Raw genomic sequence first — 27542 nt, 5'->3', positions numbered from 1 at the left:
TTATTCATTATCAATAAACTCTCCCTTATTCAAAAATTCAGTTGGTCTTCATGACTGTACTCTGAGGATGAAAATGAGACAAATTTTTCTTTTTTGTGTGTAGAAAAGTACCATAAAGGCCTCTCAATTAAGGACTATTTGACAAAAAGAGAGGATCAACGGTCATATCCCAGCCTAAGTTTGAGATGAAGAGAGGAGAATGGAGTACCAGCATAGTTCCTTTCTAGAGATCTGCCATCTTGCAATACTGATCAGATATTCTCGATCCAATCTTAAAAATCATGATTAAAAGGCTATATGGGCCATTCCAAGTTGTACTTTGCTTTTTCATATATAGAATATGTACACTAATTTGGTCTTATATTCAATATTAATGCAAGCTTAATGGTTTAATTTGCATCTCTGCTAACTTAAAGTGAAGGTTTTATTATGGAACATAATAAAACCCCACTTACAAAAACAAAAAGGTGCATACTAAATATGATCTATTGAACACTATGTGCATGGTGGTGCAGGTTGTTTATTGAACAACAGTACCAGCACATGAAAGGGGAGTGGTCCACGGGTAGACATCATGATTTGCATATTCATCAAAGGAATTTTCCAGCAGGTGGCAGTAAAGTGTCTTGCTCTACCCAAATCATAATATTACAACAATTTCTGCTAGATGGAAGTAAAGTGACTTCAGGACTGTGTGCCTTTTTCTAGTTACACAAAGATGTACAGGCTTTTAAACTTGAGGTAATTTCAATTGTTTATTTCTTATTTTGTTTTTTATTTTAATTTGGGGTTACATTACTCCTCCATATGTGCTTCTGTTCCATAATAGATGGAACCTTGAGGTAATTATGTTAGTGAAATAAGTCAGAAAGTGAAAGATAGATGTTGCATGGTTTCACTTATCTGTGGAATATAAATAACCAAAAGATATACACAGGCAAAATACAACAGGAATAAATATTGGACTTAGGGAGAAAATTTAATATTTACCAGAGAGAACAGAAGAGAGGGATGAGGAAATGGGTGAGGGAGACAATGTGGGGCGGGTGGGAAGAGAAGAGGTACTGGGCAGGCAGCCGTTTGGTGCAGGTGATTTGGTGAATGGCGAGTGGGACATGTATAGATATGGTAGAACAAACATGTAACCCCCAAATTCAAATTAAAAAAAATTTAAAGATGTTTTAGAACACCATTTATAGAAACCAATGCTTCGAAAATAGCAATTTGAAAAAGTCATCTAACCAAAGTCTTCATGATTTTTAGTAATTTTATTTAAAGAACATCACATTTCACAAATGTGAGAAATTGTAACATTTACAAAGATATTTTGACAAAGCACGAAGTTAAATTCTAAACCTGACAGAGTTGGCATATACCCTGGTGTTCTAGAGAAGAGTAGAAAGTCTTATATTCAAGAACATGCTTAACTATTGCTAATTTTAACAGATTATTCCAATAAGGGGTGCTTTAATCTGCTTTTTTAATAATTTTTTTAATATTAGAAAATTGCATTGAAAGTTATTTTAGACTAACATAAAATAGCATTCTTCCTGAAGGGACTTTTATGTTCCATATAAAAATTTATTTTCTTGATATAATATTTCCAATTTTCTTTCATTTTTGTATATATTTTAATATATAAACTATTTTTCTATTATCATATTTTATATATAATACATAGATATTATGATATGTTGCTCCTTTGATATATTTTATATATTAATATTGTCAAAGCTAATTTACTGGAACTCCCTTGGTCAAGTAGTTTCATATACCTCTCAAAAGTGCATAAATCTGTAACCTCTGGAAAGAATTTATTGGTGGAATATATATGACTAGAAAACACATTTTATTAATTTTTTTATTTTCTTACACCTTTGTTAATTTTTGGATAGTATTTCATTTCTTTCTCCAGTGTAATCCCTGGAGTTCTCCCACCACTATAGCACCTGTGACCCATCACCACAGTCCCTTATGCTCTTCCCTCCCCTGGTTTGACCCCTCCTTTGTTTTATGCCTCAGATCTATGGTTAGTTTGTCAGTTTTGTCTTTTTTTCCTGACACATTATTTCATTTCTCTATATTCCACCTATAAGTGAAACCATTCAATATTTATCTTTTTTTCTGATTTATTTCTCTTAGCATAATCCCTTCCAGCTCTATCCATGTTGCTGTCAATGGCATGAGTTCATCTTTTCTGATCACTGAGTAGTATTTCATTGTGCATAAGTACCATATATTCTTGATCCATTCATCTGTTTGGGGGCATTTAGGTTATTTATATATCTTAGCTGTTATGAACTGTGCTGCAATAAACATAGGCATGCAGGTTTCCTTTCAAATTAGTGTTTTTGTGTCCTTTGGGTAGATTCCTAGGAGTGGAATTGCAACGTCATATGGTAAGTCTATTTTTAGTGTTTTGAGGAACCTCCATACAGCTTTCCATAGGGACTGGACCAGTTTGCATTAGCAGTGAAAGAAGGATCCCTTTTCACCACATTCTTACCACCATTTGTTTTTTGTTTTTAAATAATGGGCAATTCTCATAGGTATGAGGTAGAAAACACATTTTTAATCTTAAAAATACTTTGTGCCTTTAAAATTTATATTACCAGGCCTCCCTGGTGGCACAGAGATTAAAGGCACAGTGCTCTCAAGCTATCACCACCCACTGCAGCAGGAGTTCCATCCCTAGCCAGCCAGGGAGCAACCCACATGGCAGAGTAGACCTCTCCTGTCTTGCTTGCTGTTCCCCTCAGCAGTGTATTTCAGTAGGTCTGCCTGTTCTGCTCCCTACTCTCTCTGTCGAATCCTCTCACCCCCTGCATCTCTGGTCTACACCCCAGTTTTTGTATGCATAAATAAATAAATCTTAAAAAAAATTAAAAATAGAATATTACCATGTACATTGAAAACCACTGATAAAATAGGAAGAATTAATGAATAAAATAATTATTAATTAGAGAAAATAAATGAGTGTAGAATTAGAAAAGTATGGCTTTTTCTGCATGTTTTGTGGGCATATTCTAAGCCTCAGTTGCTTAAATTATCTCTCCTTCGTAATTTTGCATTTTTTTGGTGGGGGTTTAGTGATATAATTCTCCTTTAGGCTTACTGAAACTGATATTTAAAGCTGTGCACATCAACCTAATTTAAAAATAATCTTGAGGGCCTCCCCGGTGGCGCAGCGGTTGAGCGCTTGGTTGCGAAGCTGCCCGCGCCCTCTGCGACGCAGGTTCGATCCCCGGCTGCTCCCCGGCCACCAGAGGAGGGTCCCACATGGCGCGCAGACCTCTCCTGCCGCCCGCTGCTCCCCTCAGCAGTGTACTTCGGTCCTTCTGCCTGCTCTGCTCCCCGCTCTGCCTCTGGTGAATTCTCTCGCCCTCCCGCGCTTCTGACTGTACCCAGTGCATGTATAAACAAACAAACAAACAAACAAATAAATAAATAAATAAAAACATGCCTCTATTAAAAAAAAAAAAAAATAATCTTGAACATAAATTTCTGCTACAGGCACCCGCATATTGTAAGCAACATTATTTAATTTTTTTCCACACATTAGATAGTAACTTTTCTGCTACTTGATTTTTTTTCTATATGTAATACTTCCATTACTGTAAATGTGAGCTTTAGGCAGAAAAATAATATGCAAGAAACTATGAAAATCAGAATCAATAGGCCCTTTCTAAGTCAGATTTATATAGATATTGTGTATAAAATTTGAGCTTTGTATTTTGGGTACTCTTTAGTAAAGCATATGCTAAATTAGTATAGAAATGTTTCAAATGACATACTAGTCTGATTTGGAAAAGAATGTGTGTCAGTCAGAACATTATTTCATTAGAGGGGAAAAATAAATCAAGAGAGAAGTAAAGGTATACATTGTTCTCATGTAGTATTAAAAAGTCCACATTTTGACACAGTGCATATAATGTAAAACTAGATTTGAAAACAGAAAAGATACATTATCATTTTGAACTTCTCAAGATCTGTTTTTCCCCCCTTACTATTTCCTCTGGGTAACACTTGTTAATACTATTGATGTATTCCTGAAGGAGAGACCCAGGTTCTGCTTTTATCTCTTGAATCTTTTTAAGTCCACCACTTATTACAAAGAGTCTTCAAGCTTTGCTGTCATGTGGCAGCACCCTGAAAGGAGAAACACATTAAAATGTCAGCTTTTCTTTTCCAAGTCAGATTATTGATATTGAAAAGTAATAATATATCTGAGAAATGTAAAAAGAGAATTTATGTCCAGTATAACTGTAACATAATGAGTTCTAACTTTGCCGATGATTGAAAATGAAATGCAGTCTTTTTAAAAAATGATTAGCTTTTTATGTTATGGAGATAAAATAAAGGCAATGAACATGAACAAAGGCAGTCCCTCAGATACGTATGTAAAATGTAACGCTGAATCCTCCCCTTTACTTATGCCCATTCAAGGTGTCTCTACTGCCTTAAAAATTAAAGGCAAGCTCCTTATCAAGGCACACAGAACCTTCTGTAAATCCAGCTTCTAAATGCCTCTCCCATCAATTTCTATTCTAAGTTTTGCTTCAATGATGTTAAAGGGTCTGTGCTGGGATATTTCTTACCTTTGTCCATGCTGTTTCCTCTTCCTAGAATGACCTTCCACCCTTCACACACCTCTCCCCATTTGCTTGGCTAACTCTTGCTCATCTTTTAAGACTCAGCTCAGGTGTCACTTCCTGTAATAAAACTTCCTCTGGAACACCCCTAGCCTCTTATCCCAGGATGAGTAAGGTACTTTTCTTCTCTTACAGCACTCTGTTAAAACACTATTGGTGCACTATAATGCAATATTTTAATGCTCAGTTTATATGTCTGTCACTATAAATGTCATTCAAGGCACTAAACCATTCCTTCATCTTTCATTCATTTCTCCAGTGCCTTTTTTAACCTTCTGTCTTGCTTTCCCATCTCTTTCTAGTGCTCTGATACCTTCAGATACCTTATCTAAGGATTAAGAAAACAAAATTCTGCCAAAGGCAAATATTCCCAAATGCACATGCAAGAAATTCCAAAGGCTGCTTACTTGCTCTACTGGATCAGAACCAATTAGATTGTATTACAGAAGCTAGCTTGCCTTTGGGACAAAAATGAACTTCTACTAGGCCTTGTAATTTGAAAGCTGGCACAAAGTAACAACTGAAAAATACCATTAGATCCTGAAGCTCTTGGATACAGCTTCCCCTTCTGAGAAAACTGTCAAATCAAAAAGACTTGGACTTTAATTCTAAAGCCTATAAAACAACAATTGATAGAATCCACGAAACCTTAGGGAAGAAAAAAGATAGAACCATCAAGTCCCTACAATAAAGAAATATTTAGAAGGACTTAATCCTAGGAAAGATTGCTGACAGGATGACGGATAAAGATCCCATTTGATCATTTTAACCCAGTACACTTACTAAAAGTAAATAGTGTATCAAATATATGTAGATGGAGCCATAAAATCTATTATTAAAGTAAAATGTTCTAATAAAACCTTATCTTTGTTTAAAACAAATATTATGTTACTTCAAAAAGTGAAGTTTTCAAACGTATTTTACCAATGATGTTTCTATAACAAAACAAAATAATAGTTCATTAAAAATCAATTATATAAATTTGGTATATAAAAATCATATATTGCTACCTAAGGGACTTAGTTGCAAGCCAAAATTACAATTTACGCAACTATTCACTTTTCAAATCTTAAAGAAAAATAAGTTATTTAAAAGCAAGTGGGAAGGGGCCTCCCTAGTGGCGCAAGGGGTTAAGATGCAACCTATGAAGCTAATTGCAGCCTCTGGAGTACAAGTTCGATCCCTGGCTGGCCAGAGAGCAACCCACATGGTACAGCAGACCTCTCTTGTCTCTCCCGCTACTCCCCTCAGCAGTGTATTTCAGTCAGTCTGCCTGTTCTGTTCTCCACTCTGTCTCTGGTGAATCCTCTCACCTGCCCCCCCAACCCCTCCCACACACACTTCTGGCCTGTAACCCAGTTCTTGTATGCATAAATAAATAAATCTTTAAAAAAAATAAAAGCAAGTAGGAAAAAGTTGTTAAAAACCAGAAAGTCAGAGAATCACAAGGTTATTAAAAAAGGGGAAAGACCTTAACACGTTGTTAACCTTGCTCTCTACCCAAGCATTACAAAGGAATGCACTCAAGAGTGGAAAAATTTGAAAATGATTTCATCACATACCAGATACTCTGCAGAGCACTGGGCACATAACCATAAAAACAGCTCCAATGAGGCTATACCTATGAGAAGTGAAAGCACTAAAAATAAATTATTTAATTTGACCATGAATGGTTTATTGAAAAACTGTAAACTTCCATTTAAAAATTATTTTAAATAAAATTGTATTAAGTGTTCATTTTAAAAATGAAAATTCCAGGACATATGCAAAAAGGAGCAGGACACCAAGCTAATTGGGATCATGGAACCCTAAGCCTAAGTAATATGGCAGCAGAACTAAGGCAGAGGTAGTGTCCATCCTTGCAATGCAGACTAATATCTCAACTGATATTTATTACAACCAGAAGCTCAGGTCAAATGGCATCTAACTCCATGCCTACCAATGCTAGTGTCTGTGTTTTGTTTTGTTTTTAGGAATTAAATAAAGAGCTTACTCGCTCTAGGGCCAGGCTGCCTGAATGTGATCCTGGCTCTAGAACTCACTGTGTAGCCACCTCCATCTTAGAGTTTCACTGTCCTCATATGAAACATTAGGAAGAGCAGTACCTACCAAATAACCAAATCAAATTATAAATCCAGATTCTGTATAAGTATAATTTTCTAACTAATTTAGACTATAATAATTATCTTCTTAAATTTAGTGCCACAAATGCCAGTATTACATTGCATGCTACCATAGCAAAGGTTAAAAATGATCATGTTGTAATTTTTTCCACATTTAGATTTGTTGTTAGTAACAATTTCCTGAAGTGTCCTGCACTATTTCTTCATTAGCCACCTTTCCACAATGTCTGCTACTACAAAGGTCAGACCTATCTTGGAAGCAAGTTCTCAGAAAGTCCACACTTCTAGGATGTACCAAGATTGAAGAAGCAGGAGAAAAAGAAGATGTTGTCTCCACTCCATTGTTAAAACTCAGACTTAGTCCCTTATTTAGGTTTTCTAAATTCCTGCTATGAGTGAGACCATCCGGTATTTTTCTTTTTCTTTCTGGCTTATTTCGGTAAGCATGATCTCTTTCAGCTCCATCCATGTTGCTGCAAATTGTATGAGTTTATCTTTTTTGAAAAGGCATACATTGTGCAAAAATGAAAAATGATGTAAAAAATACAAAAAACAAAATTTAAAAAATGGGGAAAAAAACTCAGACTTAGTGGTCCCTAAGTTGTTACACTTAGCAAACGAGACAAGGAACATGATTGTGCTTTGAGAATTATACAGAATTAAATATAAGGTGTTGCTATTAGTCCTTACAGTACTTGTAGGAAAAGGAAAGAACCATGCAGCAATGTGTGGTTTGCCTCAAGCTGCTTGCTGCCCCTTGACCTTCAACTAACAGAAAGACCAACAAGATGGAAGAGGCCAGCAGCAACTTTGGACAAAGCAGGGGAGCCACCTGGTTGGTTTGGGGAAGAAATATAGAAAGCAAGAACAACTGCTGCTTCTTTCATCATTCTTTTTTTTTTTTTTTAAAGATTTATTTATTTATTTATATGAGCACTGAGTAGAGTCAGAAGTGCAGGAGGATGAGAGAATTCACCAGAGCCAGAGCAGAGAGCAGAACAGGCAGAATGACGAAATACACTGCTGAGGGGAGCAGCGGGCGGCAGGAGAGGTCTGTGCGCCACGTGGGACCCTCACCCAGCGGCTGGGGATTGAACCGGCGCTGCAGAGGCTGCGGGCAGCTTCGCAACCCAGCGTTCAACGGCTGCGCCACCGGGGAGGCCCTCTTTCATCATTCTTCCTTTGTGAGAGCTTTCTGACTATCCACAAAGGAACCTAGAATCAAAGATCGTGCTACTATCCCTAGAGTGACCCTTCAGAAAGCAGCACCACTTCTCTGTCACCACATGGACTTTGGGAGTAGAAGAACAAATGGAAAAGAGCACAACAAAAAGGAAGTGAAGCAAAGAAGTATCAAAAATTGGTAGAAAATAAAGATCTGAGACTCCTCTTTTATTCCAAGTACTAGCAAGGGTCAAAAAAGAAGTCCACAGGGTTTAACATGCAACAGCATGTTTCTATGTTGACGAGAGACCAACGCTTCAGAGGGTTGCGAGAGACACTGTAAGCACACAGCCTATGAAGCATTCTTCAGGAAATCAATATTTATCCATTCCACAAATATTTTTTGAGCACTGACAATGTGCCTGGCTCTGCTCTATGGTGAGTTAATATAAGTTGTAAATTAAAATAGGGCAAAAAACAAGCATCATACTGGGCCTCCCAGATAAGTCATACTCTAAGAAGTAGATATTTTGATGATATCAAACACTGAGAGAACTCTAAACTTCCACAAAATAAACTTTATTTCAAGCATAGCTTTCACAACCTACAAGCACTGAAAAAAAAAATCACAGATAATTCTTTCATTCTGCTCAGGTATGTTATACTCTGTGAGAGTATTAATCTGTGGTTCTATTTTGAAATATTTCAGTGCAATAATGAGAAGAAAATGAAGCAAGAAAAGACCTTGGAAGTGATCACTGCCATTGCCAAGTTCTCAGAATGAGCCGCAACATAACCAAGCATCATGATGCCAGGCAGCCTGATATTCCCTTTGCAGGATCCAATACAATCAATCATGGCAGCAACTCCTCCTGCATTGACAATCAACTGCGATAGCTAAGAGGAAAGAAGGAACCTAGATAATTGCGACCTTAATGTGTAAGATCATCTTTAACTTTTTCTTTAATGTTGCCAAAGATTTTTAATTAGGAGATAGAAACATCTTGTAAAGTTTGAAATATTTAGTGAAATTAATATGGTAACTACAATCCTGCTATTTTGGAGGCAAAAATATGCTACTCACCGGGAGGAACTTTACTCTGCTTTAATTTTTCATGTAGGGATGACAAGACTTTTTTCCTGTTATAATGGGTGTCAAAGTTCCTCACCTAGACACTAAAAAAGTTATTGTTATTGAAGTATCACTGCTTTACATACTTGCTAGTGTATTGACACTATAGGATTTCCCCCCTCAGGTGTAGTTACCATAGCACTCCCACCACCCTAATACCCACATTCCTCCAACATAGTCCATTGTTTTCTCTCCCCACCCCCAAAATTACTTACTTTAATGATTCATGTTAATCCTGGTACTACTCCAGTTTTTAACATGGTACATAGTTTCCCATTTGTATTATTATTCTCCAATCCTTATCGCATGCTTTTTATACATTCAAAGACCAAACATAATAATTCCTATCTGTTTTCAATGATAATTTAGGAATGATTCTTAAATGTAGAATATTAATCCTTGCACATTTCCATTTTCTTAGACTATACGAAGCTGGTTTGTTGGTTTGTTTAACTTTATTTTTAAATACCTTCAACTTAGCATCAGGATTCAGGATCATCTGGGCTAAGTGAGCAACAGCTCCGGCATCCACTACTGTCTGTGCTAACTCCGGAGAATGCTTTGAAATATCACTGAGGGTGGAAGCAGCAATCCTTTTCAAAGCAATTTCTGGCTCCTGGATACAAAGTACTAAAAGAGGAACAGCTCCCGCATCCACCACAGCTTGTGACAGTTCTGTGGGTCCAAGGAAAGTAATTAAGTGAGTATGGGTGACTGACCCTTGTGCAAGCCATTTTTCACCCTGACAGATACAGCAAAGAAAAAAGGGGAGGGTGTACTTCACTGTCTCGACATCTGCATTTCAAATCAGCCTTCCTGGTTTCATAAACCATGTGGACCAATCCTGAGCTGAAAAGCATGCAGGTCAATAGATGGACCTCCATTTACATAAGCACATTTGAGGTAGATTAGGCTGAAATGGCTTGTTATTCTTTTTTTTTTTTTTTTAAGAGAGTAAGCAGATGTCAGCTGTTTAGGCTCTGACAATTCTGCACCTCTCAATAGGCAAGTATTTTATGCATGGTTTACAATAACAGAGAAAATTAAACACCAAAATTTACCAACCACACTAATTAGGCAGTATTTTGTGCTATTTACATGAGTAAACATTAACATGAATCTTGTGCCAATAATGTCAATTTTTTAATTCCTTTTCATCTTATAGTACTTAAAAAAATTTAATTTTATACACAATAAAAAGGTAATTTCACTGTACATATAAAAACACTTTCAAAAAAGAGGTAGAAAATTGAACAAATAGCAGATAAATAATATTTGAAGGAAATCATTATCTTAACCATTTTGTCCAAAAATAATTATGAAAAGAACATTCCTTAAATTATAGAGAATAGGAAACAGACACACATAATATATAAAAACAGCCTTTTGAGACACAGAAACATTAATTCAAAAGGGCACCTGCACCCCTATGTTTATAGCAGCACTGTTTACAATAGCTAAGCTATGGAAACAACTCAAATGCCCAAAAATAGATGACTGGATCAAGAAGATGTGGTACATATACACAATGGAATATTACTTAGCAATCAAAAAAGATAAACTCATGCAATTTGCAGCAACATGGATGGAGCTGGAAGGGATCACGCTCAGTGAAATAAGCCAGAAAGAAAAAGAAAAATAGCAGATGGTCTCACTCATAGCAGGAATTTAGAAAACCTAAATAAGAGACCAGGAAAAAGACTAATTATAATAAAGTAAAAATAAAAATCAACAAGCAACTATAAAACAGAGACACACTGGTGGGGGATGGAGAGGTAGGAGAAGAGGGACTAGGGTCAAAACAAGGGGGGTGGGAATTAAATGGGGAATATAACCAAGATGAAAATGCATACATTGTACAAAAATGGAAAACGATGTAAAAAATGTATAAAATAAACAAACTGCCTTTTGAAAAGCATAAAATACCATACATGGTCACATATTCTCTTCTCATTATATTCATGGCCTATGTTACTGATTTACCTATACCAATTTCTATCTCTTCCTTTCAAATTTGGTGTTTTTCCAGATTTTTACCTCCTTGAAAATTTGTTTTAAAACCCAAGCTAAGACATATATTCACCATCACTTTAAGTTTTTAAGTTAAAGAAAACACAGCGTCTAATTTTTCAAAAGATTAGCATATCATATTTTACCAATACAGGCTGCCTATGTCACTCCTAGTTTATCTATGGCATATCTGTCTCCTCTTCCCTACTATTTCTTGCTGTCCCCGTTAGTATCCACCCAGTTGCCTTGTCAGTCAGGACATGGGCTTGTGAGCCAATCCCGACTAATGGCTCCTGAGTAGACGTCAGCTAGAAGCATCTGTAAGAGGTTCTTCTCTGTTGTAAAGAGATACGCAGGAGGTAACACTGCCTCTTCTTTGCTGGACATGGTCATGTCTGTAAATGACATCTGGAAATTCTACATCCATCTTGCAACTCTAACAGAATAATCACAATATACTGAGGATGGCTGAGTACAAAAATGAAAAACATCTGGGTCTTTCCTGACAGTCAGATGCATAACCAACCTTGGAACTGCCCTGACTCTGAACTTGGTGTCATGTGAAATTACAAAATGTCCTTATTGTTTAACCACTTGTAGTTCATACTGTGTAGCTTATAAACAAAAGCATCCTGATATAATTCTCTTGTGCTTGGTGTATATGCATATTGCCCTCTCTTCCTTCAATCATTGGGAGTTCTTTAAATGCTTACTTTGTGGCCTCCCTGGTGGTGAAGCAGGTTGGGTGCAGTGGGTTGAGCGCAGTACTGTGAAGCTGTCAGCAGCCTCTGTAGCACGGGTTCGATTCCCGGCCAGCCAGGGAGCTTCCCACATGGTGCGGCAGACCTCTCCTGTCTCGCCCACTAGTCCCCTCAGCAGTGCTTTTGGTCCGTCTGCCTGTTCTGCTTCCTGCTCTGTCTCTGGTGAATCCTCTCACCCCCCACAGTTCTGGATTACACCCCAGTTCTTATATGCATAAATAAATCTCTAAAAAAAAAAAAATGCTTACTTTGTGCTAGAAACCTGGCTAGATATTAGGAAAACAGAGTAAAACATTGTTCTGGTCCATAAGATTCTGCTCAGAGTGACTTTACCAACAGACCACCACAAGCACAGAGCAGAGGTAGGAAGCAAGTCTGGCATGCTTAGGGAAAATATATACAGGGGTGCAGACAGGCTGTGCCCCCACTTATTTCCTTCTCACATTTCCTCTTCCCTATAGTTTTCTACTCTAACAAAAATATATACAAACTTTTGTGCATTTAAAATAATTTTCCAAAGGAGAAATCTCACATATCCCATATTTAGACTCTAATATGAAAAGTGAATTATGGTTGTTCCATTTTCATAGTTATGAAATCAAAGGTTGATATGAACAGACTCAGGTATGCATGAGATTTTACCCAAAAAAGGCAGAAAGCCAAAAAAGTTATCATCAGTATCTAAAAATATCTTAGCCTCATTTTAAATTTATTAAGTAAATTTTCAAAAAAATCAAAGTTAAAAATACAATTATGCAATAATATGTAACATAATCATATGCTCTTGGGTAACAAGCATGATTAGAAATTTTAACTAAATTAAAAGATACAAAGCAAAAAATACTGTTATATAACTTTATTGACAGGATTTATCCTGGGGTGATAGTGCTATTAGTATTACATCTGTCTTCTCTATTTGCCAAATTTTCTTCAATATGCGATGATGTATTTTTTAAAAAGAAAAGAAATGTAAACATGTCTCCTGTCCATACGTATAATTATTTCTGGGGCTAATTACTACTACCATTATTCAAGAAAAATAAATGTTAAAATTTTAGCTTCTTAAATAGCAGAAAATTTCTCATTTTAAAGAATGGTGGAACTGCATGGCTCCTTAAATAAACTATAAGAATGTACAATTATTCTTCAAAGAAGCATTAATATATACTAAAAATATTATCCTTACTTTCCCACACTTTCCCTGCTGCCATAATTTCACACCCTTATTATACTGAAGTAAAACATCACACTTTTTTATGTTAGGAGTTATTCATTTTTCACAATTTTTTAGACTGCAATTTCTCACAGAGAACAAAATTACCCAAATTATCCTTATTCACAAACAGTAATTAAGTAATTTGTTGTGTGCATGTAGAAAACTGAATATACAATCCTCAAACTTGATGGTCATTTGTTTTCAGCAAAGAAAAAAAATTGTTCTCTTCCACCTCATGAATAGCTCATTGATGAGTGAAGGAATGGAGGTGGGACCTACTGGGCCCCTGCCTGGGAATGTGACAAGGGTGGGGGTCCTCTACTCACACTCTTCTGTGCCTCTCTCAGATTTTCCACGATATGTACATACAACTCATTCATTAGTAATAAGATGAAAATTTGGATGCCAACTCTTCACTTCTTACACAGATGCATTTAACTAAGATTTTATTCTGTGCTTTTTTGGGGAACTAGGATTGGGTTTTGCTTCTTTTTTCCTAACAAAATTAAGATTGAACTTGTAGTGATCTCTCACTAACTACTGTGAAGTGTCAAAGTTTAAATGCATCAAAATCTTCAATTTAATTGAAAAACACAGCATATCTTTAGGTTTATTTTAAAACAAAAAGAGACACAAAATGGAGGCCTTTTAAAATCAACAACACTGATAAAATCAGTGCTATATAAAGCTGGGTCAATCGTATAAAAGAAATGACATTATATAGACTAGAAGGGAAGAGGGCAGGCAGAAATGCCCACCAGCATAAATGGGGGAGACTGTCACTGAAGTTGTATCATCATTTACTTCTGCCCAAATGATATTTTAGCTCTGTATTCCTTAGCATACTGTCTACTATGATTTAGTTACACTGATAAGCATGAATATCAAAGATGACTTTTTGAGACCATAGCACTGCCACCATAATGCCTTTTAACAATTAACCACAAAGCATAGGCACAGCAATTCTGATTATTGTACAATAGGAATGTGAGCCATAAGTGATTTAAAATCATCTAGTAGCCACATTCAAAAAGTAAAAAAAGAAGTGAGTGAAACCGACCTTAATAATGTCATTTAATGCAATATATGCAAACTATAATTTCAACATATAATCAGTAAAAATTCAATAAGATATTTCACATTCTTTTCTTTATACTAAGTCTTCGAAATGCAGTGTGCATTTTGCACTTACACATATGTCAATTCAGTTGCTAAATTTTCACTAGAAACACTTGATCTGTATTTAGATTCCTAAAAGTTTAGAGTTTAAAAAGTACGTCCACATAACCAAGGTGTTCCACTTAAGCACAAAAAGTGTCTAGTAATGGGCCTCCCCTGGTGGCGCAGAGGTTGAGTGCTGGGCTACAAAGCTGCCCACAGCCTCTGCAGCACCGGTTCGATCCCTGGCCAACAGCAAGGGGCCCACATGGCGTGACAGACCTCTCCTGCCTCGCCCGCTGCTCCCTTCAGCAGTGTATTTCGTCAGTCTGCCTTTTCTGCTCCCTGCTCTGGCTCTGGTGAATTCTCTCACCCTCCCATGCTTTTGACTGTACCCAGTGCTTGTATGAATAAATAAATAAATCTTTAAAAAAAAAGTGTCTAGTAATTGAATTATCAATGTTTAAATTTAAATTAATTGAAACTTAGTTCCTTGGATGCACTTGCCACAAGTTAATTGTAATTATAGCTTGTGGCTAGTGCTGACCACATAGGTAAAACAGGTATGAGTCAAAGGAGATATGGAGAAATATTCTATGGCTACTAATAGAATATGATATAAATGGTCATATCACCTTTTTAAGGTCAGAGGCTCTTTGAGTAAAATGCTTTAATGCAATTCATTGATACTACATTTTTATACAAAGCTGATTCATTCATCTAAAACCACAGATAAGAGCAGAGCAGGCCTCAAAAGTAGCTGTAGAGATGACTGGATCAAGAAGATGTAGTATGTATACATAATGGAATACTATTCAGCAATTAAAAAAGATATATTCATAACCTTTGCAGCAACATGGATGGAACTATCAATAGAAGGAAATATTATCAGTAATATAAGTCAGAAAGAAAAAGAAAAATACCAGATTGTTTCACTATAGGGGGAATATAGGGAAGCCAATCAAAGGAGAAAAAAAACATAGAAAACAAAACTTGCAGGCAAACTATAGATCTGAGGCATACAACAGAGTAGGAGGAGGGAGATGCATCAAAATAAGGAAGGGAAGAGCACAAGGGACTCTGGTGATGGATTATGGGTGATGTGGTGGTGGGAGATTTCAAGGGACTACACATGAGCAGAGAAATGTAATACTGTACAAAAATAACAATGTAAGAAAAGAATAAAGTTTAATAAAAATAAATGAATAAATGAAAAAAAAAGTAGCTGTAGAAAAAAAGGTCTAATAACAATGTCAATTATCACCAACTATTTTCCTGTACACTACAGATCAAAAAATTTATGAGAGGTGATACACTTGACTTCTTTCAAAATACAATTTTTCTCCAAACAAAGTCCTAAGTAAGCTTTTCTTTTTTTTTTTTTTTTTTTTAAGATTTATTTATTTATTTATACATGCACTGGGTACAGTCAGAAGTGCAGGAGGGTGAGAGAATTCACCAGAGCCAGAGAGGAGAGCAGAGCAGGCAGACCGACGAAGTACACTGCTGAGGGGAGCAGTGGGTGGCAGGAGAGGTCTGTGCACAATGTGGGACTCTCACCCAGTGCCAGGGGATTGAACCAGTGCTGCAGAGGCTGCGGGCAGCTTCGCAATCCAGCGCTCAACCGCTGTGCTCCTGGGGAGGCCTCCTAACTAAGCTTTTAATAGCTTAACTCTCCTGTACATGTTTGCAAAATACTTAATTGGAGTACTTTCAAATTTCAGTCAAATATGCCGTACCCAATGTACTTCCAGATATTCAAATGTGAAAAAATTGTTTTTTCTCTCAAAATCTGAAAGGCGGTAGGATTTATACACTGGAGACTGGAAGTAAACCAAGTATGAGAAACAATTTTGTTCAAACTCAAAAAATATGTTATGATGGAGTTTTCTAACTCAGTTTATTTCTAAACCACTAGGATACAAAGAGCCTTCTCTTTATCCTCTCAGCACACACATTTAGTGACATTTCTTCACAGGTATTTGTACTACTTAGAAAACAAAGTCTCAGGCTACAATAGGTACCATCAGACAGACAGGCATTTTATGTGGAACTAGGGCTTACCCATCCCCTGAACCTGCACTATCAAATGTCACCCTTGCTTTTACATCTATGCCCAAAGTCTGTTCAGTGGTTATCCACATGTACTTAGAATACTTTAAAATTCATAATAAAAATATGGAATTCGCAACATAATTGCTTTTACCAGCACACAAATCTGGCAAGTAATGTAGTAATTTTATAATTTAAATGACTTTGTTTACCACAGTTGGCTCTATAAACCAAAAAACACAGAAGAGTCATTTATTTTTACTTTATCTTTTTTCACCAACAAGTAAATAGAAAAATATTTGTGAAATAAATGTGAGTATCAAAATAGGTGTAATATATAACATATATAATTTAATTGCAGTAGGTGTCTATGATTACGTGATCTTCAAGCGTCAAACTTATAAAAAGAAAAAGATGTTATAAAATCAACATTATTATCTATGAGCATCAGTAAAGACAATAATCTATCAAGTTTTATAAATGGCTTTTATTTTTTTAATCTTGTAAAGTGATTTTTAATGATCATGTTCTAATGTCCTCCACCATCCTCACTCTAAGATATCCAGCACAAACTCCCTAGTTATCACTAATATTTGACACAATATATGGATTTTTGAAATTTAATAACTACTACCTAAACCTATTACTCAGAATTTAGGCTAATGGAATTACATATGAGTGACATAGAAGAATATTTGCAAAAGATCTGAATTTTATAGTCCTTAATTAATCTCATCACGCTGTATGAGACAGAAAAGAATCAGGTTGGCCAGCTCCGTCAGGATTCCTTCCTTACATTATCTATCTAGTAAACAGCATATAATCCACTAAATGCTTCTGTAGTATTCAAATCAGCCAATTTCTGCACCCTGCTCATCTTTGTCCTCAGCAATCTCATCTCCTAACTCACCCTGGGCTGGAATGGAGATTACTTATTTGATTTAGGTCCCAAGGACATAAATCAAGTCTATAGAAAAAAAAAAAAAATAGTCACACACATGTGGAAAGCAGCCACTAGAGATTAAAAACAGAGGTATCTGGCAAGACTTTCAGATACTACAAGGCACTTAGAGCGTAGAGTGATGAGGCCTCATACACTTTCCTCTCTCACCTGATAAATAGGAAGAATCTCTGAAAGGTTTTGAATTATAGCCAGCAGTTCCACCATAAATTGCATCCGACCAGAATAAATCCTTTAACCTCTCTACGTCAGTTTCCTCATCTCTAATAGGACAAGTATACCAATGATTTCCAAGTTTCAGACCAGCCAATCCACTTACTCTGCCAGGCAAGAAAGCAGCCAAAGTTTGCTTTTCGGCAGCAAAGGTTTACAAGAAACCAAGTTTACAGGAGACAGCACTTTTAGCTGAAACTCCCAAAATAAACACTTGAAAGTTTTCCTTGAGCCCCATGTGGCAGTTCATTCCTAAAAAACTCTTGCACGCTCCTCCTCCCAGTCAGGCTATTGCTCTAGCCTCACACCCAAGCACTGGAAATGCTCCCACATTCCCCACTGGCTCTCCCGCTGTTGTGCTACTGCCAGTCACAGGGCAGGAGGGCAGCTGCCAAGAGGGAGCAAGGAGGCCTTCCTGAAGCCCTCTGGGCAGAAGGGCTTTGGCCACAGAGCCCAGGCTCCTCCTGCCTCGCTCCTCAAGGGCTCCTCTCCACGCCCGTCTAGCTCCAAAAGCAAAGCTAATCCACAGAAAGAGTGAGAGATTTCACATTTTTTGAGGTAAATAAGTTAATGCAATAATTCTGTGGCGTGGAAGAGTGTAGCAAGCAGGAAGAAGATAAGAAATCTAAGAATCCTACCTCCGTCTTTATTAAAGAGCACGTAAATATATAAAGAATTGGTCTATTTATCTGCAAAATCAGAGATACATATAATCATGGCATTACCTTAAGTTAATTTGACTTTTGATATTGCAAATTTTCAAATGCACACTTTACTGAGCACTAGTAGTCACTACTAACTACACAATAATTTATACTTTCTCCTCTTTACTCCCTTTCTCTTCTCTTCTGATTCCCAACCATCTTCTCTCCTATTCCTCACCAAAATCATTGCCTTAGGGAAAAAATGGAAAAGCAAAGACAGAGGACCTCACAGCTCATAAAGAAGAGATTAAGTCTCCTGTGAGGCCTATGTTTAAGAAGTGGCAGGTGAAGGAGACAGAAGCTTGTGAATAATGCTTCACACTCTCACTGTCTCCTCACTTTTCTGCCCCATTTCTTTTTTGTCTCTTTGCAACTAATGGAAATTTCTTCACATTTGGAAAACCTCTATTGAGAAACTTCTATGGGGAATACCAGAACAGAAACCCTGCTGCCCTCAGTGGTAAGAGCTAAGAGTCCAAGAAGAAGGAAGTCTAAATATTTGGTAATAGAAATATCACCTATGAGACAAATTAAATTTCTGTGATTCCTTGCAGAGATAAAACACTCGGTAGTAAATAACTCTCTAATCCTAAAAATAAGATAAATTAGGAGTTTAATATTTTATTCTGTAATATATACATAAAATTTACCATTTTACCCATTTTAAAGTATACAACTCAGTGGCATTTACTGCATCCACAATGTTGTAAACCATTCTCTGTTTAGCTCCCAAGTATTTTCATCACCCAACAGGAGACCCCCATATATAAACACTACTCATCTCCCTCTTCCCCCAACCCCTGGTAACCACCAATGTGCCTCTTCTCTACAGTGAAGAGTCTGGATATTTCACAAGTTAGAATCACATGCTGTGCGGCCTTTCACGTTTGGCTTCCTTCTAGCAAAATGATTTCAAGCTTCCTCCATGTTGCAGTATATGCCTTTTTATGACTGATAATATTCCATTGCACTGTATATAACATTTTGCTTATCTGGTCATTCTTTCTGTATTGTAAATAATGCTGCTATGAACATTTGTGTGCAAGTTTTGTTTGAACACCTGTTTTCAATTCTTTGGGAAATATAACTAGGAGTAGAATTGCTGGCTCACATGGTAATTATGTTTAACTTACTGAGGAACTGCCAAACTATTTTTCATAGCAGCTGCACCATTTTACACTCTTACCAGCAGGGTATGAGAGTTCTCAACTTCTCTATATCTTTGCTAACACTTGTTATTTTCCTTTGTTTTCTTTATTGTTATGATCATCCTGATAGGTAACATGATACCTCATTGTGGTTTTGGTTTGCATTTCCTACTGACACATGCTGTGGAACATCTTTCATGTCTGATGGTCGTGTGTCTATCTGCTTTGGAAAAATGTGTACCCATTTTTTAACTGGACTGTTTGTCCTTTGGTTATGCAAATATGAATTTGATCTTAAAGATATGTCAAGAAAGATATATCCCTAGATCATGATAGTTCTTGCCTATTATTTGATGGTACTGTACAGAAGATAAGAGCAGAATGAAACAAGGGGCTTGGGCGGGGGGGCAGGGGAAGGTGATCACACACTCTTAGGTGACCCTTAAAAGAGCCTACATGCTTGCTGTGCCTCTGAAAAATGCTTTATCAAACTTTCCCATTCAAACATTCTCCTTTCTTTTGGATGCTTCTCTGCCTCTTGCTTCAAAGCTGACTCTTACAGTTTCCATTACCCAGGTCTCACCTCTATATAAAGATGCTGACAATTATTTTTGATTTGCCGAGGACTTCATATACCTCACTCATACTGGTTCTATAAATTTAATACTGCCATTCACAGAAATACTGCTTTATGCATGATTCCATTAATTTTTTAAGTATTCCCTCTTTGCATTAAAAGTTAGTGGAAGGCTGTATATAACTGCCCCAAAGTAAAATACCCTGGACATGATGATGTGCAGTTCAAAGAACTGAAGTTGTACCAGCATCCTAATCATTCTAATGCTACAAGCTTATAACTGTACCCAACCATCACATTTTTAAACATTCAACCCAAAAAAATTACATTTAATTTTTTTTTTTTTAATTCTTACATTCTGTTCTGCTAATGAATAAACAAGCTGTGGAAGAATGTCACCCTTCACAACTGCTTCTGCTGGGTCTTCATTATAATTAGCCAGTCTCCCAAGAGCCAAAGCAGCAGTCTGTTGAATTGTTGGGACACATCCAGAAGAAGAGGCCTCAGCAAAGACATTACACCTGAGTTAAATTATGAAAGAACAGAAATCAGCAAAACTGTAATTTAAAAAAGCAAACGTACAATTAGGTGTATACGCAGATGAGAAAATTAGGGGGAAAACCAGTAAAAATGTGGGATATTTAGAAGGATCTAACTGGCCAAAGCATAAAACAATACAAGTTGCATAGCAGTTTTCAAAGCAGCAGAATAGCATGGAAATAAGAAAGACTTTGGAGTCAGGTGAAAAGTTTAAATCCTTGATTTAGCAAATACTGGCTATGTGACCAGATAGGGCTGTCATAAGGAACACAGGGAAAGGTGAAGCATATAGAATATGGCCTGGAACATGGTAGGGGGGCGGGGGTGGTTGATGCACTAAGGCATCATCTCCCCAGACTTTGCAAAGCTTGTCATTAAGGATTTAGTTAGATCTTTTCCTCTCCATGAAGTCTTCCAATTGATTTTTCTCTAATTCCACTTGTCTGATACAGTCTCTGATTCCAGCTGAACTTCGACTTTATTACAGAAATTTGATCAGAGTCTATCTCAGAGCTAGGGAGGCCCAGAGGGACCTTTGGACAGGCCTGTATTCATGAGGGGCTACAAATTCAGATTGTTAACATTATCTGCAAGTAAATAAAATCTTTGAAAAAAGAAAGTATATCCTATTACTCTCATAATATTCGTCCTAACGTTGAATACATAGTAGGTATATCATCACATTAACAATGAAAGTAGCTTATATTGAACACTTATATATACACATATTTTAAGCACTTGTTTTCTATATTAATTCACTGAACTGAACATCATCTATGTACATCATCTATGAAGTAGTCCCAATTACTCTACTTTATAGACAAGTAAATTAAGCTGAGAAAGTTAGAGAAAATCATCACACAACTAGAAAGCGGTGAAGCAAGGTTAGAAATGGGTAATTGCTAAATAATTATCTGACAACTGAGGAGGTGGGAAAGGAAGACCAATAATAACTGCATTTTGGTGATCTTTTATTTGGATATTCCCACTTATTATATTCACTTTGCCTTCCTAAAAAATATGCAAAATAGTCAACTGCTGTATTTAATCCATGTAATGATGATATGTTAATTAAAGTTATAGGAAAGCTGATTAATAGAGTTTAAACTGGAACAAGTGCCCTGACATTCTGAACTTTACTTTACCACAAGCTATTCAGTTGATGTTATTACAGCTCTTCCTTAAAAACATACCCCAGTGATACAAACAATATTGTCAGTATGCACACTTATGTTATATCCATAAATACTTAACATAGAATAAAAGGAAAACACTTACAATTACATGTAGAATTAGACCAAAAGAAGATAAATACAACCAAATGACATATATAAGCAGAGAATAATGATGCTGGTTCACAGCTACATTTAGGGATGTGATCTGTTTCCAATCTCACTTAGCCATCATTTTTATGGCTAACTGGACTGACTTGATTAGAGCATTCTGTATAAGGCTACAGCTGTGATTTTGAATGCCACTTAGGCTGGGTAACTTTGCAGGCACATGGCACTTTTGCTCATGCCAAGATGATACACATGTTAAAAAAATAAGCATGTTGGGCCTCCCCAGTGGCGCAGCGGTTGAGCGCTGGGTTGCGAAGCTGCCCGCGGCCTCTGCGGTGCCGGTTCGATCCCCAGCTACTCCCCGGCCACCAGAGGAGGGTCCCACATGGCGCGCAGACCTCTCCTGCCGCCCGCTGCTCCCCTCAGCAGTGTACTTAGGTCCTTCGGCCTGCTCTGCCCCCCGCTCTGGCTCTGGTGAATTCTCTCACCCTCCCGGGCTTCTGACTGTACCCAGTGCATGCATAAACAAAACAAACAAACAAATAAAACATGCCTCTATAAAAAAAAAAATAAGCATATTGGTGTTCATGGGTGTTGTTTAAATTAGTATCTATAGATTTTTACATAGATAATTTCACAAATACTAGCAACAAAAAGCTTAAAGCACAGAAAAAAGTATTAGAATATGACTGCCAAGTGTTAACATGGGTTCTTTCTAGAAAGTTGGATTTAAAAGTTTATCAATCACATCTCTGATGTTTGCTTTATTGCTAGATTTTTAAAAGTTTTTCACTGGACTTTAGTAAATTTACAATGGGGTATAACCATCACCACCATAAGGAACCATTAAACTCTATCCGTAGAGGTACACCAGTTTACACTCCTACTGGCAAAGGATGACTTCCAATTTCTCCATATTCTCAACAATATTTGTTATTTTCCTTCTTTTTTAAATAAGAGCCATCCTAATATAGTTTGTTTGTGAAGTGGCATCCTGTTGTAGTTTTCAAACTATTTTACTGGCACTAATGATGGTCAATGTCTTTTCATAGCCTTATTGGCCATTTTACATCTTCCAAGTTAAACTGTGAAACTATTCATGTCTTTTATCCATTTTTGAAATTGATTTGGTTTTTCTTGCTGTTGTTGAACATAACTTAGTATTCTTGTTAATAAATACGCACTATTTTTTTAATACATACTATTTTAAGTAAATTAAATCTGTACTCTAAAGAAAAGCTAAATTTCTTAACATAAAAAGTTTCATAATAAATACAATAATGAGGGAAAAATATGAAATATGATTGGCATAGTTTTAGAAGAATCACAATTGAGATTTATTTATGATTTAAAAATTATGGGCCTCAAATAAGTCATAGCAACAAAAACAAATACTGGACATTTACATAACAGACAACTGGGCAATATAAAATGTTTTTGAAAACAAGTGGACATTAATAAATATCATGAAGGTTCTGAGCATAAAGGGTGGGAGCAGGGAAAGATACAGGAAACACAAGGGATGGTGGTGGCGATAAAGATCAATAAATAAGTAAGATAAGGTCCAATCTCCAACTACAGTCATTCTGAGATACTGAGGGTTAGGTCTTCAACATACAAATTTAAAGGGACACAAATCAGCTCACAACACTATAAAAAGAAGAGTGTGTCATGATGATGTAATAAGATCATTCAACAATGGCATAAAAATAGAAACAATTGGATGTCCCTCAATAAGATACTAACAATTGAATAAATATAATGCCTTCGCTTAATGGACAAATACCCCTCTGTGAAAAAGAATAAAATAGATCTATGTCTACCCATAGGAAGTGCAATGAAGATTTACTACTATATTTTTAAAATTAGAGGACACTATTAAATATGCTCTCATTTCTGTTAAAAGCAACAAAACAGAAACTTGTTGGCATGGGTTCTGGGGTTAGAAGCAACTATATGCCTTTTAAACATGTACCCTTTAGGGCCTCCCCGGTGGCGCAGCGGTTGAGCGCTGGGTTGCGAAATCACCGGAGGAGGGTGGCGCGCAGACCTAGCAGTGTACTTCGGTCCTTCTGCCTGCTCTGCTCCCCGCTCTGGCTCTGGTGAATTCTGTCACCCTCCTGCGCTTCTGACTGTAGTGCATGGCCTCTAAAAAAAAACCCACAAATGGGAACCTGGAAAAGGCAGAAGTGGGTGGGGGAGGGATCTGAGCTGGGGCCTAGAAAGGCAGCAGGAAAATTTGGGAGGTGACTTAGATTCACTCTAGATTGTAGTGACAGTTGGTTTTACAGGTATCTACATAAAAATAAATTAAAATTAAATCAAAGGATCACAGTTCTGCTTCATGTTACTTTTTCCTGGTGATTCTGGTATTTCCCTTCTTTCCCAATATGACATATTTATGTGAAGTCAGTGGCTTGTTCACTTTCAAATTATAATTGGAAAATCAATCCTTACTGGGTTACACCTAGATATTTTGAATTAAGTCTCAGGCACTCTGAAGTTTTTTGTTAAGAATCTGATTAATTAATCCATCTGGGTATATTATATTTAATTTAATTACAGTGATTATTAGTTACAGTTTTTACTTAATATACCACAAGTCTCCCAGTTTGACAAAAAAAGTCCTCGATGGTAGATTTCAAGAAGCTATAGGAAAATCAGGTTTTATTTTTTTAACTAAACTCTCAATTTGAACAAAACAGAGGGTATATTATTAGACTAATTTTACAAAGACACTTCTATGGAAAACTAATGTAATATAGTCTGTGTACATAATTTAATAGACATTCCAATTGGAATCAGCAATAGAACTTACATACAGAAAATGTGTGGCAATTGTTCCCTTTGGAGATACATACATACAGACACATAAGCCTCAAACATCATTTGTTTTCATCTAACATTTTTAACATAACATGAATACACAATAAATGGTAAAATTGAATCCCTCTTAATACATGTCAAAATCAAAATTTCACTTTGAAAACTAAATACATCTAATTTGTATCATCTACAAAGCTAGGCTGAATTTTTTTCTCAAGGTGTGGTCTTGAGATTCTCCTAGGTCCAGCACATCTACTCAGTCGAAACTCCAAAGTTTGCCTAGTTTGCCTCCAGTAAACATAAAAGTCCTTCAAACAAAATATAGTTAAATGAAATAATAGAGAATACATTCACAGCCATCAACCAACAAACACCAGCTGCCTCCCCAATAACTGTGCTCAGAGGCCCAGGACAAGAGGCAGTCACTCACAAAGCAACTGACCACCCCAGGCTCTGATAAAGTCTCTCCTTGATGCCTGCAGGCTCTCAGTCCAACAACTCTCTGAAGTACTATCTTGTTTGTCAACTTCCAGTGCATTGCACACTTTTCCCTGGGTGCTTTTAAAGAGTTTCCTGTTTGTTAAGGCTTCCTTAGAAGCCATAGGAAGCAGAAAGGTCATCTAGACTCTGAGGCCAGTTTAAGCCCTAAATACAACTGCACTGCTTAAACCTACAAATGTCCATCAATTAGCATTAGTTACCTCATCTAGACTCCTCTCAAATTCCCACAGTGGTCCTCCAGTAGACCTCGAAAGCCAATTACACTCAATTACTGGACAGCCATTGGTAATCAAAAGCCTAATCAGAAGACTTACTGAAACAGTTAACACTGAGGTTCATTAAGAGCTCCTAGAACCATTAGAAATCGTTACTCCTATCTGCAAAGGCACACGGCCAAGAAACAGGTTCCACCCTCAGAGCAGCATACATAAATACATGAAATATCTTTCTGGGGATGAATTACTTTACCGCTAAAATTGCAAAAAGAAATTTTCCTCTTCAAAAAATATTTTCACTATAAGGCCTCCCTGGTGGCACAAGGGGTTAAGATGCAAGCTATGAAGCTGTCCACAGCCACTGCAGCACGAGTTGGATCCCGGGCCAGGGACCTACCCACATGGTGCAGCAGACCTCTCCTTTATCATCTGCTGCTCCCCTCAGCAGTGTATTTCAGTCAGTCTGCCTGTTCTGCTCCCCACTCTATCTCTGGTGAACCCTCTCATCCCCCCATACCTCTGGCCTGTATCCCAGTTCTTTTAGTGCATAAATAAATCTTTTTTAAAAAAAAAAGTGAATCTACATTATCAACTTTAAATCTCTTGGGAAACATGCAAGCATATGCAGGGTAAGGTAAAAAATCAGGCTTTTCTGCCCTCCCGCCATCAGGATAGATGAGGGAACCCTGTGATCCTGAATGCATGCCTGATGGCGGGCACCTGAAGTGGGTACACCTGGGCTAAGACTGTGCTTTTAAGGGTGGTGTCACGGGGACGCCAGTAGAAGCCAAGCCGAGAAAGCAGCAGCAGAAGCCGAAGAGAAGCTGAGATCACCATAGAGCCCAGATAGTGAGGATTTGCTGGGGGCCAGGAGGCCTGCCAGCCTCCTGGCCCCCCAGCACCCCTGCCTGCCATATGCCTGGTGAACCCCAATAAAAGACCTGCAAAACCACTGAGGACTCTGACTCCTCCTTTACCCAGTCTGCTGGATCAGAAAACCTGCACTGTGTCGTTCCTGCCTTTACAGCATATCATTGCTCTTCCACTACCCCAAGACCAGAAAAAGTGTGTCAAGGGCTCTGGAATTCCTTTGCTGTGAGGAAATGGAAGGTTATCAAAGGCGGGGTCGATATGCAATGACACCCAGATAAAATAGGCCTCTTCAGGGTAGATTCCCATTCACGAAGGAAGACGTCCAGGCAATGCAAAGCACGTTGACTTTCAACCGGACACTCCGTCGCAATGAAAATGGAAATTAGGACGTCGGGACTCTCACACCAATCAGAAACCTGGACTCACCCCCACACAATGCCAGTCTTCAAGAACACCGTCCTCCAGGCCCCTTCCAGTCTCCCCAAACTCTTGAGCCGGCGGGGGAGCAGGACACCCGCCACCCGGGGGAAGACAGCCAGGGCAACGCATGGGCGAGGCAGGAACGCGGGCACCCAGGCTGGGTTTGGCGGTGCCAGGGGCGGTGGGAGGACGCGGCAGGGACACCCCGCGAGGGGCGAGGACCCGCGACCAGGGGTTCAGGAGCGGGGCGAGGAGGTGCCGCAGGGCCAGGGGCGCAGGGAGGCAGCCGCGAGCAGGAGCGGGGCCGGGCGAGGGAGCCACGTCCGGGCCAGGAGACGCGGGCGGGGACCGGCACTTACCCGCGTTCTGCAGCGTCTCGATGTTCTGGGGTCTGGTCGCCAGCTCGGCCACCATCTGCACGAACTGGGTCCGAGCCTTCTGGTACTGCTCGAACACTGCGGGGAGAGGCGCGGTCGAGCGGGCCCCAGCCGGCCCCGCCGCTCCCCCGCCAGCCCGTCGGGGCGCCCCGCCCGCCCCGGGCCCTACCTTGCAGCACCTGCCTCTGACTCATCGGGCCCGCAGGTGTCCGCCCGCGACGGGGCCGGCGGGGCGGCGAGTGCGCGCGGGGCCTGCGAGTCCGCACCGGGGGCGACGGCGGCCACCGCTCCGCTGCGACGGGCGCCGCTGCTGTGTGTACGCGCGTCTCCCGGGTAACCCACCGGAACCGGAACGCGGCCGCGGCCCCGCAACGGCCAGTCCCGGGTGACGTCACGGCCGCAGGGCTGGGGCGCCCCGCGCCGACGGCAGGGCTGGGGGGGCTGGGGGGGCTGGGGGGAGCTGGGGTGGGCACTCCCCCTGCCGCGCCTGCCCGGGTCTCCCGGGTGCCCAACCCCGGGCTTCTGCGGGAGCACAGCGCCCGTCGAGGGGCGGGCACCTCCAGGGGCGCGGGCTCTGTCCAAACTGCGTCCACCCGGTTGGTCTCTTGTCTGCCCCGGGGACGCGATTCCCTGGGA

The 27542-nt window shown here is 38.6% G+C and overlaps 1 pseudogene; it reads right to left on the bottom strand.

Moving 5' to 3' along the window:
- LOC119244745 (sperm-associated antigen 6-like) lies at positions 1–27159 on the bottom strand (annotated as a pseudogene).
- Between the last annotated feature and the right edge of the window lie 383 nt (positions 27160–27542).

The sequence above is a fragment of the Talpa occidentalis genome, unplaced genomic scaffold (genome assembly GCF_014898055.3).
Source record: "Talpa occidentalis isolate TD23 unplaced genomic scaffold, MPIMG_talOcc4v2.1 talOcc4.14, whole genome shotgun sequence".
Taxonomy (NCBI): domain Eukaryota; kingdom Metazoa; phylum Chordata; class Mammalia; order Eulipotyphla; family Talpidae; genus Talpa; species Talpa occidentalis.
This window is presented reverse-complemented; position numbering and strand designations above follow the sequence as displayed.